Source organism: Eleutherodactylus coqui, chromosome 11, assembly GCF_035609145.1.
Source record: "Eleutherodactylus coqui strain aEleCoq1 chromosome 11, aEleCoq1.hap1, whole genome shotgun sequence".
In the NCBI taxonomy this organism is placed as follows: domain Eukaryota; kingdom Metazoa; phylum Chordata; class Amphibia; order Anura; family Eleutherodactylidae; genus Eleutherodactylus; species Eleutherodactylus coqui.
The window spans coordinates 37,902,353-37,918,465 of NC_089847.1; the positions used below are offsets into that span (position 1 = coordinate 37,902,353).

The window sequence follows — 16,113 nt, forward strand, 5'->3', positions numbered from 1 at the left end:
AATGAGATGTGCAGAATCATGTGCAATTGCATGGGAAAAAGAACACATCTAGAACTCACTAGCCATTTGAATAGGGGAAATGTTGTCTGCTGCACACAAACCAACATGCAACGCTAGCGCAAAAAATACAGTATAATGCGTTTATACGTGCGCAAAACATCCTCGTTCGTAGCGTAAATACGCTGTGCTGAGGCATGCACAAAAAATGCATATGCCCGTGTGAAGCCGCCCTTATACTGTACTCTACGGATCTCTTTAATCTGATGGATCTGCTATTAGCTGATCATAACAGAATCTAACTGATGCAAACGGAAACTAACGACATTCTTTACAGATCGATTTGCTTCAGATTGCGTCCGCTAGACATCCATTTCATTGCTTTAAAAGTTAAAAAAACACGGATCTGTTAACTGATAAAAGAAGGCTGATCTGCATCCAGCCAGATGAACTTTTCCCAAAAGTCCCGTGTCAGTGCTGAGACCTGCACCTTTGCTGTATTTCATGCTTGTGAGCGGAATGTAACATATGTTATGGTTGATTACTAAGTAATCTACTGTACAGATTCTTCTCTTCCAGGAGCCGGCCGGAGATCTGGGAGGGACTACTGTCCCTCCTGTCATTGTATCCTTCCTTCTACAACTCTGTCTCTTTAATGAATAGTAAAGCAGAAAGGGGAATTTTGAGGGGGCGGCTGCGTCGGTGAGAGGGTTGTGCTCTGGGTTACACACTGCTAGAAGATCTTGCTTCTTACTGTTTGCCATAGCAGCGTTCAGAGCAGGACAGCATGGCGGTGAGTCCTAACAATATATAGCAGCATATAGACCATATGTTGACTTGTCTTACATCACTGCATGTTTCATGGTTAGAAGTTTGTCTATTACTAGTATTCCATAGTGCCATTAATTCCAGAGTGTTGTACATATCGGGAAAAAAAGCATTTAAAAACATAACATCAGACAAAAAAAGTACAATAAGTGTACAGTACTGTGCAAAAGTTTTAGGCAGGTGTGGAAAAATTGCTACAAAGTAAGAACGCTTTCAAAATAGAGGTGTTAATAGTTTATTTTTATCAATGAACAAAATACAAAGTGAATGAACAAAAACGAAATCAATATTTGGTGTGACCGCCCCTTACCTTCAAAACAGCATCAGTTCCTCTAGGTACACTTGCACACAGTTTTTGAAGGAATTCGGTAGGGAGGTTCTTCCAAAAATCTTAGAGAACTAAGCACAGATCTTTAGTAGATGTAGCTTCCTCAGATCCATTATAGCTCTTCCTGTAGTCCCAGACAGACCAGATGATGTTTAGATCAGAGCTCTTTCGGGCCATATCATCACTTCCAGGACTCCTTGTTCTTCAGAAGATAGTTCTTAATGACATTGGCTGGATGTTGGGGGTTGTTGTCCTGCTGCAGAATAAATTTAGAGCCAATCCGTAGCTTTCTGTTTTTAATAACATTCTTCTATTGCAGCATTATTTCCACACCTGCCTAAAACATTTGCCCAGTATTGTACATGAGTGACAGGGTGGTACAGAGGGAGAAGGGCCAGTCTGCGAGGGTTTACAGTCTACAAGGGGAGGGGGGTGTCTAATGCTCTAAGTTCCTAATAGAATGTGTTACCCCAAACTTTGATCTTGAGGATCACAGGGGGTGGGATGCTTTATTTTTCCAGAATAATAAATACACAAGTTAAGGGAAAACAGACAACCCTATAGTACATTCTCAATCTTTTAGGATTCCTTTAGATAGGTGAATTTTCAGAGCGCTATCAGCTAAGACCACATTTAAAGTGACCCTCCAGTTTCACTACAAAGTTCTCTCCTAAAACAGGAGGGGCAGCGGGGTATATTAACTTCAGTTGTTCTTCTCTGGCGCCACTCTGATCTGCCCATTTTGGGCTCTGTTGTTAGCCAATCCGAAATGGCTGTAGCAATTTTCTAACTACCTAATAAACACTGTGCACTGTTCAATAATTGGCCAGTGCAGATCAAGTGTAAGGGGGCAACTAAAAGGGCTGGAGATGCATCACAGCTACAGTCCAGAGAGTCCCTGAAGTAGTCCTGAGCAGAGAGACACAGAGCCAGACAGCAGAACTGTGGAATCATGGCAGCCATTAAAAGGGGCAACACTGTAGGCAGTTCCCCATGCTGAGGAGCTGCTAAGGGTGATAGTTCGTGCTCCCAGTTTAGTATGCAACATTAAAAGTGCACAAGTCCTCCTTTGAACCTGTGTCACACCACCACCCATGACCAATTCCATGAGCATCTGGGACCAAGCAGGTGTAATGGATTAGTAGTCTAACACTATCAATGCACAGGATTAGGTAGAGCTGAAGCTTGTGTTGGCCATCTCGGATGACTAAAATCAGGACTCAGAACCAACAAATTGGAGGGATAGAAGAGAAGAACAAGTGCAGGTAATCTACCCCACTCCACCTCTGGTTCCGGGATAGAATTTGGCTTTAATGGGGTTCTTGGACTACAAGAAGCATATTGAAAACATCTGTCACCATAGGATGGCACATGGTGACGTCATAATCATTAAATACTCATTATATGATATATATATATATACATTTCTATCTATGTACACAGTTTGATATATATACCCTATACGATGAGCTATCTTTGGTTTGGCAGCCATATAGTACCGCCCTCTTTGTGGGGCAAATAACACTTGTGTTGGAATGTAATTTTTTTCTCATGGTTCCTAAGTGCCTCCATATAGTCTATGGACACATAAAGCCAGAGGTCTTGTCTCTTAGCTTTAGGTTGGGTGCTGCTGACTCATACTTTAACCAAAGGATCCTGATTGCTGCTCGTTCCCCAGGGGGTTGAATGTCCTCTGTGTATTTAGGGACATTCTGAGACCTTTGTCCAGTACACATGTGCCTGCGTGGCTCTGATTTACCTGTATGTTTTAAACAAGTACAGGTTTTGTAGGTAACTTGAAATATAGTTTTTTACTGCACTTCCTCATGGGATCATGATCATAGGCTAATTTCTTGACCTGGGGCAACTTTTTTGCTGATGGGTCCATATAGTTTATGGACACCATTCTTGCATGAATCCATGAAACATACGTGTGGATGGTCTTTTATAAATGATTTGTCTTTTTCTGCTTGTAAGATTTTAGAAGTAACTTTAATTTACTTCTGTAAAGTTGAAATTGAAGTATATTTCCGGTATAGTGAACGCTGACTTTGATGACTTGAAAGTTAAAACCGAACTATCTGTTGAGTGAGGAATGTTGGATTGACGGCTGTAGAGACGTCACATTGTGTGCAGCAAGGTCAGAAATCCTCTACTGCTAAATATCAATGTCATGTTGATTGCAAATGATGTTTATTTAAGTATTTGAGTCCTTGAATATGTACTTGGTCCCAACATGGACTGTAAATATAGTCATGTCAATGAGTTATAATTGTTAAGTGCAGACATCAATCTGTGTTCAACTAAATATGTTGATGACGTTATGGCAAAAAAAAAGCTGAAAGCAAACATTTGGCAGTTGGTGGTAAAAACATCACAGGTCAGGGGGGTAGTTATAGAGAAAGTCGCACTCAGGTCTCCCTGTCTCGTAACGAGACATTAGTCTTAAGTGCCACATGGTAGGTAGGGGGTCCTGTACATATTTTGCATTGGAGTAAAAAACTTGATGGTGCTAGTTTAAGTTGCCTTTAGTTTCAGAGCATAGGTCATGACGCTCCAGGGTCGTTACTTCCATATTAGCAAAGACGACCTCTGAGTCTTTACAAGTCATATATCTCACATAACAGCTCCAATCAGTAAGGCTCTTGGGAGCCAGCCAATGTACAACAGTATGGAAATCGGGAAACAACAATTGTAATGGAAAGTCTTTACTTGGTAACCAGAGAATAAGATATATGGCTTATGTTATTGGAGTCACAACACGAGTCTGATGGCCATGACAAGTGGTGGTAATGCAATATTTCTTTTTGGAAGTTTGAGTTTATTCCATTTCAAGTAGATTCAGAAGTTTCAAAGACCGCTGTGTTAGCCAGTATCGTAGCTAACGATTAGAGCAGTATTATCTATATCATGGAGACACTTTCTCCAGGTCTGACATACATACACTCCTATTACTGTCTCCTCCACTCAATTTCATCACAAAACTATACACAGTGCTTTTTATTCCTCTAGGGAGCTGCTACTAATTATTGGCTACTCGCACTCATAGGGTTATGCTGTGCCACGCATCACCGCCACTACCTTAACCAATATAGCCAAAACACTTAAAAGCAATAGTCAAAAAAATTAACTCTTAGGTAAGTGAAATTTTGATCCTTGCATAAGTACCCCTTTACAAGAGTGGCAAGAAAAGCTTAACAGCAAGTGAAGAGACAGTTTACAGACATCATTATTGGGTTGGTGATGGCTAACCTTGAGTTTTCTCCCTTTTTTTTTTTTTTAACTTTTTTTTATTGCATTTTCATATTTCAAAGAAAGAATCACAGAACAGTACAGCGGATGTGTGACATAATACCTTTGACATAAATGGCTGCCATGTGTCATACATATGAAAATATCCTCAATATAAACAGCATAACTTATTATATCTGCGTGGTGTCTTACTTACTTACCAAGTACATATTGTTTTCCACAAGTTATACGTCTTCACATATACAACATGCTCTTTCTGTATGTATGTAACAGAGTTGAACACATAACTGAAAGCATCATGACACACATAGTGGCTATTCTTCAAGAACATATATCATCTGTTCTACTTTCCTTTATTAATGTCTGTTAACTTATAACCTAACAATATTATCACTAAAACCACTAAATTAGCGAGTATATATATACACAGGTGGAACGCAAGAACGATGTATCTTCTTAAATTTTTCACTCTTACTTTTCTTTCCCCTCCTTTTTTTCCTTCTTCTCCTCCTCCCCCCAGCTCAGTATTAGTACAGTGTTACCCCCATTTAGAATTTGTATTATGATTAGCTATAGTTCTCGTCTTTGTATAATTTCTCCTATTGTATCCAATAAATGTTGCTTTATATTATCTTTAATTTTTAAACCGTGATCTTTAATTTCCCCAAGCGATTTGCATCCAATTGGGTATAATACCATGTTGTATTGCTAAATGGACGCATACATTCAGCAATCTCGTTTGGATCTAGAAACTTTTCCATGAAAACCTTCCATTTATTGAAAAATTTCGATGCTTGGGATTCCGCGCATTTTTCTATCTCCAGCCGTTCCATTTTTAGGTTGTATTTTAGCTGTTGCAATATTTCGGATGATGTCGGGGGCTTGGCTTGTAGCCATTTTGATAGCAGACATCTTTTGCTTATTATAAGAATAGTATGTATAATATTAGTGTTTATCGATTGGCTAGGGATATTGTGAAACACGTAGGTTTGTGGAGTTAAAGGTACGAGCGATTCTCCAATCTCATGTATCAAGGACTGGACCTCTGCCCAGAATGATTTGATTTTGGGGCAATTCCAAATGCCATGTATGAAATCGGATTTTGATTGACAGCATCTAGGGCATGCCAGCAGTCTGTCTGGATTACCAGGGTGTGGGGGAATATCGAAACCGTATATCGCCCCATGTATAATTTTGAAATAGGTTTCTCGCCATCTTTCATTGGTTATGGCTTTTCTTACAGAGGTCCATCCCTCTATCAGTTTTTGGGGTATCTCGGGGTCGTGAAGTTCTCGTGCCCATTTTCTGAACAAGGAAGCATCATCCTGTACTGTCCATCCGTCCCTAAAGCGACTATACAAATCAGATATAGAGAGCCTTTGCGTATGTGCACATATTAATAAATCAGTAGGATTAAGTATTGCCTCCTTAGAGACATCAACCAGTCTAGTGCTCAAAAAGCTCCGTATTTGTGCGTATGACAAAAATTGTGATGCAGGTAAGTTATATATCTCACGCATTTCCTCAAAAGTTCTATATCTGGGTTCCTCCTCATGAAGGAGATGTTGGACCTTCTCAATACCCTTTTTACGCCATAACTCAAACATTTTATTTTCTCGCCCCTCCTTAAACTCCGGATGCCCCCATAAATCCATATGTTTGGATACTTTAAATGGTAATCTGTAAGCTTTGCGGGTAATTTTCCAAGCTGCAATAGTATCCCTTGCCATAATGGAGTATTTAGCCCCTGATGGGAGGTTAGCGAATCCTGTGTGCAGGAGGGTGTTAAGATTCCAGGGGTGCAGCAAGCTCGATTCTAGGTCATAATTTGAATAATGGCTAGACCTCTGTAGCCAGTCCAATGAGTGTCGCATAAGACTAGCCACATTGTAAGCGCGTACATCTGGGAAATTTAGCCCGCCCTTATTTTTTGGAAGTGCAAGCTTTTTCAAAGCAATGCGTGGGCGTTTATTGGACCAAATAAAGGCAGTGAACGCGGTGTTCAGTTTTCCTAAGTCGTGGCGCTTTAGTAATAGTGGGATAGTTTGTAAGGGGTATAAGAGTTTTGGGAAGCTTATCATTTTGATCAGATGGCATCTTCCCAAGAGGGATAGCGGAAGACCATTCCATCTATGAAGTTCGTTTATAATTTTATGAATTATTGGGGGGTAATTTAATTTATATAAACTCTCGGGGACCTTGCCTATATTTATTCCCAGGTATTTAATAGATTCTTTTACTAAGGTGACAGGGATTTCTTTAAGGTCTATATTATGTAAATTGCCTCGTGGAGAAATATCCAACAATTCGCATTTTGCAGTATTGACTCTAAAGCCGGATTGCTTTCCAAAAGATTCAAGGTGGGCAAAGACCTTTGGCAGATCCGTGTGCGGATGTGCGAGTGCCAGAATTATATCATCTGCGAAGAGCATGGTCTTTACCATCTTATTACCTATCTTTATTCCTTCTATGTCCCTGTTGCCCTCTAGCATAAGTGCCAATGGTTCTATTGCGATATTAAAGAGCAAGGGTGAAAGAGGACACCCCTGCCTAGTGCCCTTCTGTAGTGGGAACCGTGAAGAAAGAAAACCAGGGGTATAGATTTGTGCTTGTGGGGAGGAGTACAAGTTCCACACATAAGAGCAAAAGGAGCCTACAAATCCCATTCTATCCATTACTGCCCTCAACCATTTCCAAGAGACGTTATCAAAAGCCTTTTCTGCATCAATTGTCAAGAGTGCAGAAAAGGAGTGAGCTGATGGATTGCTTTTGATCTCATCCAGGATTGTTAGTATTTTCCGCAAGTTTGCAGTGGCCGATCTGCCCTTTACAAATCCAGACTGCAGAGGGGAAATCAACTGTGGCATCACAGTGGCCAAACGATCTGCCATAATTTTTGCTAACAACTTTAAATCAGTGTTGATAAGGGAAATCGGGCGATAGGCTGTCGCATCAGAAGGGTCTTTACCAGGTTTCGGGAGCAATTTAATATAAGCTGTGTTCATCTCAGTTGGGATAGGAGTTTCCTGCATATACCCATTAAATAGAGTTTCCAATAGTGGGGTCGCCTGATCTTTAATGATCTTAAAGAACTCTCCTGTGTATCCATCTGGCCCTGGAGCTTTATTGTTTTTCAAGTCTGAAATGGCTGCTTTTATTTCTAGTTGCGATATAGGGGCATTCAACAGGGAGCATTGTTCTTCAGACAAAGAAGGTAGTGAAATATTGGAGGGGACAGATATCGAGATGTCTGGTTGCGTCTGATTTTGTGTATAGAGTTGTGAGTAGAATTTATAAAAAATATCATTTATTTTTTTGGGATGTGATTGCATTTTACCATATTGATCTTTCAAACAGGAGATGTTTGATACCATGAATGGTCCTCTTGCTAATTTGGCCATAAGTTTGCCCGCTTTGTTGCCAAATTTAAACAGCCGTGCCTCATTGTAGGAGTACGATAGTTGTTCACGCTTATGTAACCACTGCTCATAGGACTCTTTAGCCTTCATCCACTCCTGTTTATTTTGTACATTTGGGGTAGATTGAAATGTTGTGTATGTCATACGTAGTAAAGAGCTGTAGTGCTCTACTTTGTTCTTGATTTTTCTCTTTAGTGAAATGATATATGAAATCAGTCTACCTCTAATAACTGCTTTAGCTGTGTCCCACAGTAGCTGGGGATTATCAGAGTGTACCTCATTATCAGAAATAAACTCTAACCACCATCCCTGTATCAGTGACCTAAATACCTCATCTTCAGCTAAATACGTGGGGAATTTCCACAAGAAATCGGTGCCTTTAGGAATTTTTTCATGCAGTGTCACTGTCACAGGGGCGTGGTCCGAAATCACAAGTTCTTCAATAGTGACATTACTAACTCTAGAGAGTAGGGTAGAAGATAAAAGTATGTAATCTATCCTTGACCAGGAGTCATGTGCGTGAGAGTAGTGTGTGAATTCACGGCCTTCTGGGTTATGTTGTCGCCAAATATCCCTAAATTGTTGTGCATTGAGAAAATTTTGGAAATTGTTGTCCTGGTATCTAGAGGGGTTCCCACATGTTGCCCGGCTACGGCGATCTTCCATTGCGTTGAGTACTGAATTAAAGTCTCCTCCTATTAGTTTTGAATCTACTACGTCATTTAGAAGTCTGTCTGACAACTCTGTAAAGAATTGTTTGTTGTTACCATTTGGGCCATATACGTTGTAGATACTGAATTCTTCTGATTTGTTTTTAATACAGACATGCAGGATCCTGCCACTAGAATCATGCCAGTGATCTGTTACTTTCAATCCTGATCCTTTTTTTATGAGCATCATAACTCCCGCCTTTGATTTTACCGCCGGCGAACCATAAATCTCTCCCACCCATAATTTTCGCATGCGAAAATAATCGGCCTCAACCAAATGTGTCTCCTGGAGGAGGGCAATGTCTGCTTTCAACCGTTTTAACTGACGCAGTATTAGTGTCCGTTTTTGTGGGGACCGAAGTCCCTTCACATTCCAGGATATAACTTGCATTTAGAATTTGATTATGTATGGAGAGTGTATATATATACTTTACAATCTACCAATCTAGAACTTAAAACACAGATAATAGCAAAACCAGAAAACGAAAGAAAAACAAAACAAGAGGTGGAGTTCTCACACCTCACGTCTAACAGGATACAGAGATTCCAAAAAATAAACAAGTAAAATGCGTTCTCTTCTAGGAATAAACACCTCACATCAATCCTAGAAGTGAGTGCATAAACTGACTTCCTTAAAATTCCACTTTGTGAGCCGCAACCGTAGCAGATAAGTTGGGTCACGCTATTTCTTTGCTCCTTTTGTAATTTAAAATTTTCACTATTAAATCTAAAACAATGACTTCACTCCAATATCACCGGAAAAGAGAAAAGAAAAAAAATAAGAGGAAAAAAAACACATTTTCTCCTTTCCGTTAACATACAATATTACCCCATTATCAATGGCATCCCACTGTTTAGCATTTCCCACCTCTTTCCAGAAGGGAAAAGAGAGGAAACCAAAAACAAGGAGAAAAAAAAACAAAAAAAACCCCCCAAAACCAATGCTTTGCCTAGTGTTCTGCATTTAATTCCATTTTAGGGGTGTGGCCTTCGTTTCCACATACTCACAACATGCTTTGCAGTGTTCAGGCTTTTGTAATCGATGTTGCTCCATTTCTATGGCTCTGCTGCCCCGATGTCGTGGAAGATCCTGAGGTCTCTCTCAGCCTAGTCCTGCCTTCTGTAGTAGTATGGGAAGGATCGCCCTCCCATCGAGCTGGTGAGGTCTTGGGTGATGGTATTCGTAGTTCCCTCTCCGCTCTCTCTGGGTCATAGAAGGTGAAGGTTCGGCCATCGCTAAGATATACTTTTAGAACTGCTGGGTATAAGAGTGCAAATTTTTGTTGCTTCTTGTATAATGCAGAACAGATTGGTGAAAAAGCCTTTCTTTTACGCTGTACTTCTAAAGAGAAATCTGCGAAGATTAAAATTTTTTGTCCCCCGAGTTCCAGTATGTTTTGTTTACTCTTGAAATTTCGTAGGATTGAGGATTTATCTGTGTAGTCCAGATATTTAACGATAACTGGTCTGGGTCGCATCCTTGTTGTTGAGGGCATATTATCTCTTGGGGCCCGGACATCTGGCCCCAGACGGTGCGCCCGCTCCACCTTGCAAGTATGTGAGATTCCAAGTGCGCTGGGGATCGTGACCTCGCATAACTGGCGCAGATCTTTTTGCATATATGATTCTGGAACTCCTATAATGCGCAGATTGTTACGTCTGGATCTATTTTCTAGGTCTTCGATGCGTTCCCAGAGTTTTTTGTTATCTTTGATAAGATTGTCTACATGTACTGATGTGGAATTACATTCTGTCGACACTTTTTCAATGTCATGCTCTATAGTATCTAAGCGGTCTCCATGCTGTGCCACCTCCTCCTGAAGCTGACGCATAGAGCCAGCCACTGTCAGCGCCAGAGTCTCTTGAATGTCAGGACAAATTAACTTCGCCACCTCAATTGCCAATAATTTGTAGTCCACCACGGATGGTGCCTCTCTGTCCAAGGGACCCTCGCCCTCTGGCGATGCGGGGGAAGGTGGGCTTACAGTAAGCAAAGATTTCGCCTTATTGGATGCGTCCGTAGCCCGAGTTGTTTTTGGGGTTGCTCTTGTATTTACTTCTGTATGCTTTGCTTTAGAACGGTTCATTTTTGATATGAATTCCTCCATGTGCTGTAGTATTAGAAATCTATATATATGCCGTATATTGTCTTGCTAGTGGGGAAGATGCTATGTCTCTCAGCGCATTATTTCAAAATTATTCCTTGCTGTGGTAGTGCACTGGATCAGGGCAGTTGTGTCTCATATACATATACACAGTGTGCCTGCAGACTGGTTTCTGTGTTCACTTTTCTCCTCTCCCTCTGTGCTTTCTCTTTCTTCCTCTCCACCTATCTCTTCTTTCCTCCTTCTTTATCTTTATTCCCCTCTCTCTCCTTCCCCTCCTTAATTAATTTTTTTGTTTTCCTGGGGGCAGTTGTCTCTGTATGGGGCACCTTAAGGCAGCTCTCTCAGGAGCTGTGCCTTCTGACTTTGTGCTGTGCGGGCTCTCTCCTCCGTTCCTCCAACTCTCCCGTGCAGCCCAGAGCCTCCCCCCCTCCTGAGATGCCTCTGTCAACACGTGGGACTCAGCGGCAGAAGAAGCAGGCAAGCCGTTGTCCCCCCAGCCTCTCCTCTCTGCTGGGATATCGGGTTACGTGCCAGCAGCCAGCACTTCACTTCACTCACCCACCCGGCTTGCTGTGATGTAGGTGGAGCGGGATCCTCGGCAGGAGCAGCCTCCGACTCTGCAGCTCCCCCCACCCTTGCGCCGGGGCCGGTAATCTCGTAAGCGCTGCTGTCGGGGTATGTCTGTTAGCGCCGCTTAGTCTACTGTCCCTATACACCGCAGAGCTCCACTGATGTAGCGGTGATCCAGCGTGAGGGTACAGCTACTTCAGCGGCTGTGAGTTGGGGTTTTTTGGAGCGGTGTGGATGGAGCTGATGTCCTTAGCTGCTCACTCCATGGCGCCGGAACCGGAAGTCTCCGAGTTTTCTCCCTTTCTTCCCTATTAAGCGCTATTAAAAAAAAAGATTATTATTAACCCAAAAAGTGGATATGAAATTTAGAAATTAAATGCCGGGGTGGTGGTCCCAGGATAGTCCCCAATAGATGGTCAGATCACAAGTAGCAAGGTGGGTCAAAGATCTGGTAAAATAGATTCAGGTTGGCAGTTGCTGTCCTGTCCAGGAATTGGCAGCAAGAGACAGGGATAGGACGTCGGGCGATAGGTTGACAAAAGGTTAATGAAGTCACAGTAGAGTTAGACAAGCTAGATTAAAGCATAGGAATTCCATGGAAACAATCAGGAAAATGCCAGGAAATGTGTGGTAGGGGTGATAACCAAGCAAGGAAATTCTAAAGCAGTCTCCCTTTGTAAAGGTTCCTGGATGATGACATCACGGGCCACAGCCAGGTCTCGGTTTTGTGGCTGGAGCTGCATGTAGGACATTGTGACAACAGGACACCACTGCTCCAGAAACAGATAGAGCGCTGCTGCAGGTCATGCCAAGTTGCAGCCTGCGACACATGGAAATATTACAGGTTTACCTGCATTGAGACTATTATGCAATCTTGTAAAAAAATATATGGGAATTCCCTGTCTACGGGGAATCGAGGACACAGTTTTAGGCCGTGCTACTATAACAATTATCAACATGTGAAGTATAATCTTACATCCCAGGAGCAGCCCGAGGACTGAGGGTTGTGTCATGGTTCAGATGTTGGCTCACTGATGACTTCTGAGTCATCACAAAGTCACAGAGAAAACAGATCACGAGGCACTGAGCTCATTCATCCCCACCTCTGCCAACTACCTGTTTACACACTAAATCACATGCAGAATGCTAGTAGATGATTTCTATACCAGTCGTCACAATAATATCAGTGCCAGTCAGTTACCCACACCAGTGTGGAAGATTTCTCTCTATTTCTAACCAGTCTGGACCTGCACTTCATCTCAATGGATTCATTTCAGTTGCACTTCATTCACATTTGCGTTTCCTCCTCATTTCCAGTGGTCGCGTCTCAACTTATGTCCGAAATCTCAAAAACTGGATCTGGACGAGACTCCTAGATGTAATATACCTTGGACATTATTGGCAGCTGCTGCAGAAGGAGACCAATAGGTCCACCACTCTATTCTTTTTCAGCATTGAAAGCCCGAAATGAACCTGCCAAAACAGAACTTTTTGTCTCAATTTCAGCAGTTGTCATTAATTGGGAAGATATTATGTCCAGGGGTCCATGTCCCACTTTTTAGGATTTCAGACGTAAGCTAGGACAGCATTCCTGGATGTGAGGAGGAAACACAATGTGCGTATTCTATACCCACCCATGTAAATAGATTCATAGATTTCCATCTCTGACAGCCGATGATCACCCTCAACAGCTGTGATCAGAGATAACACCAATCGTTGCTGTTAAGCCTTTGAATGTTGCTGTCAATTCTGACAGTGGCACCTAAATGTCCTGATCAGTGTTTGGGGTCCCAAACAGTCCCCTGTAATGAGATCACAGGGTGCCATCTGGGTGTTAAGGCAGCCTGAGTCCTACTGAAGGTTCCTAGGACTTCTTTGAGTGAGTGCCTATTAAATAGGCTGTCTAGAAAAACATGGCTGCTATCTTCCAAACACAGCGTCACCATTGTCCATAGAGTTGTATGTGTTATTGCAGCTCAGCTGCACTGAAGTGAATGACAGCTGAACTGCAATACCAAACGTAACCGGCAGACAAGGGTAGCTCTGTGTTTGCAAGAAAGCAGCTATGTTTTTCTATCCCTGGACAATTCCTTTAAGATGAGCCTAGGGCGCGTGTTAATAGAACGCCTGTCAGAATACAGTAAAATGCAATACTATATTATTGTATTACACTGTATAAATGATCAGATACTTGCGAGTTCAAGTCCCCCGAAGGAACAAAAAAAAAGTAAAAGTAAGTAAAAAGGTTATTCCTAATTACTAGAAAAAAATTAAAAGTGGTAAAAGGATTAAAGAACACCTTTTCCCAGTCATTTCATCTAAAAATAAAAAACTGCTATCGTCGCATCCATAAAAGTCGAGTTTATGAAAATATCACATTATTAATCCTGCACAGTAAATGCTGTCAGAAAAAAACAAAATGCAATGCCAGAATTGTCTTTTTTGGTCACTCTGACCCCAAGAAATACTGAATAGAAAGCGATCAAAAAATTCTATGTACCCCAAAATGGTATCAATAAAATCTACAGGCAGTCCTGCAAAAACTGAGCCCTCACCCATCGACAGAAAAATTTTTAAAATTAAGTGTCTGTAAAAAAAAAGTGCTTTGTGTCACTATCTTTTGACCCCCATAACATTTTAAAGTCGTACTGCATAAAAAAACGTTATAATTTTGGTATCACTGTATTCCCATTGAAAAAAACAGTAACCTCATTTTTACTGCACCAAGAATGCCATAAACCCCAAAATGGTCCAATTATGTGGGTTTTTTTTTTCATTTTTATCCATTTAGAAACTTATAACAGTCTTCCAATACATTACATGGTTTGTTAAATGGTAGCATAAAAAAAAAACAACTTGGCCCGCAAAAAACAAGCCCTTATGTAAGTATGTTATCCGAAAAAATAAAAGTTCCATAATTTTTTGAAAGTCCGGAGCAAAAAATGAAAAGAAAAAGGGCTGCGGTAGGAAAGGGTTAATGATGGAAAACCCTATCACAGGCAGCGATTCAGTTAATAGATATATAAGGGAACTAGGTGACGCTTTAGTGTTTGACAATCCTGTCCGGTCATCTGTGGTATGCAATTACCGGTGATACATGAAAATTAAACTGACCTATTGGAAGACATGTAAGGATTATGCTCTGACCTTGGGAATGCAGTATTTGCGATGTCTAAGGCCACTCTCACACACGGCTTTTTATCGCGATAAGTGTAACGTTAGAAAGCGCAGGTCTGAGAAGCCCCATTAAAATCAATAGGAGCGTTGTTCTATTTTTGTGCGTTTTTTGCAAATAAGGAAGATAGAAAAATACCGTGAAAAATACAGTGCCAATAGGCGGCGCTGCAGAAGTATTTCCCAGAGGAGCATGCATGGTCTTATAATTATAAGTCTCCTCACTCACCTCCTAGGTGTCTCCACACATCTTCTAGGTGCTTTCCTTAAGGAGAGACAATACCCCTCCCGAACCATGTCATAGACCTCTCACTAGCCAAGCCAAAAACCTACTGCACTCTGATGAGGGGCAAAATCCCCAAAATAGCTGTCTGTGTATGGATTCTGGCTTGGTTTTTGTAAAGGAAGATATTTGATTATAACTAGAGATGAGCGAACGCGTTCGTCCGAGCTTGATATTCGTGCGAATATTAGGGTGTTCGGGATGTTCGTTATTCGTAACGAACACCATGCGGTGTTCTGGTTACTTTCACTTCCTTCCCTGAGACGTTAGCGCGCTTTTCTGGCCAATTGAAAGACAGGGAAGGCATTACAACTTCCCCCTGCAACGTTTAAGCCCTATACCACCCCCCTGCTGTGAGTGGCTGGCGAGATCAGGTGTTCGCCTAATATAAAAGTCGGCCCCTCCCGCGGCTCGCCTCAGATGCCTGGTGAGTTAGATGAGGGACAGTGCTGTTTATACCGGAGCTGCTGTAGGGAAAGAATTGGTAGTTAGTGTAGGCTTCAAGACCCCCCAAAGGTCCTTATTAGGGCCACTGATAGCTGTGTGTTGGCTGCTGTTAGCAGTGGCATTTTTTTTTTCTCAAAATCGGCTCTGCAGAGCGTTGCACCTGGCATTAGGGACAGAAGTGCTGCATAGGCAGGGAGAGTGTTAGGAGTGAGTGTAGCCTTCAAGAACCTCAACGGTCCTTTCTAGGGCCATATTTATCCGTGTGCAGTACTGTCCAGGCTGCTGTTAGCTGTGCTGCATTTTTTTTGGGCTTCTCAAAATCGCCTCTGCAGAGCATTCCACCCTCCATTGATACTGCAGGGAAAGAATTGTATAGGCAGGGCCACAACACAGTTATTATTCATAGAATATACGCAGTGCTGCCTTTTGGTGGAAAAACAAGTGGAAACAAATCTATTTGTCCAGCCTCTGTCCGTCCTTACGGGCGGTGGACACGTGTGAGCTGCGTGAAAAACATTGCTAAATCATACGCACCCAGCTACGCTTTACTGCTGGCTTCGCCATTTGCTTTCCTTAATTGGGAAAAAAAATACCTGCTCTGCCAGAGTTATAATAACTCTGCTACCCTCACGTTCTGTGACACATTAGCAGGGACACAGCACAGTTATTAAACTTCTCATGTTCATTGAATATACGCAGTGCTGCCTTTTGGTGGAAAAACAAGTGAAAACAAATCTATTTGTCCAGCCTCTGTCCGTCCTTACGGGCGGTGGACACGTGTGAGCTGCGTGAAAAACATTGCTAAATCATACGCACCCAGCTACGCTTTACTGCTGGCTTCGCCATTTGCTTTCCTTAATTGGGAAAAAAAATACCTGCTCTGCCAGAGTTATAATAACTCTGCTACCCTCACGTTCTGTGACACATTAGCAGGGACACAGCACAGTTATTAAACTTCTCATGTTCATTGAATATACGCAGTGCTGCCTTTTGGTGG

The 16,113-nt window shown here is 41.9% G+C and overlaps 1 protein-coding gene across 5 annotated transcripts in view; it reads left to right on the plus strand.

The window, feature by feature from the left end:
- The first annotated feature begins 672 nt into the window (after positions 1-672).
- Positions 673-16,113, plus strand: part of LOC136582684 (receptor-interacting serine/threonine-protein kinase 2-like) — a 65,688-nt gene continuing 50,247 nt past the window's right edge. For 3 of the 5 annotated variants that reach the window (XM_066583869.1, XM_066583872.1, XM_066583873.1), the window contains exon 1: positions 673-790. The gene's annotated coding sequence lies outside the window, so the exon portion shown is untranslated. Of the gene's footprint in view, positions 791-3,192; positions 3,294-11,188; positions 11,300-16,113 lie in introns of those variants that run through there. The other 2 variants (XM_066583870.1, XM_066583871.1) reach the window with 2 other exon arrangements.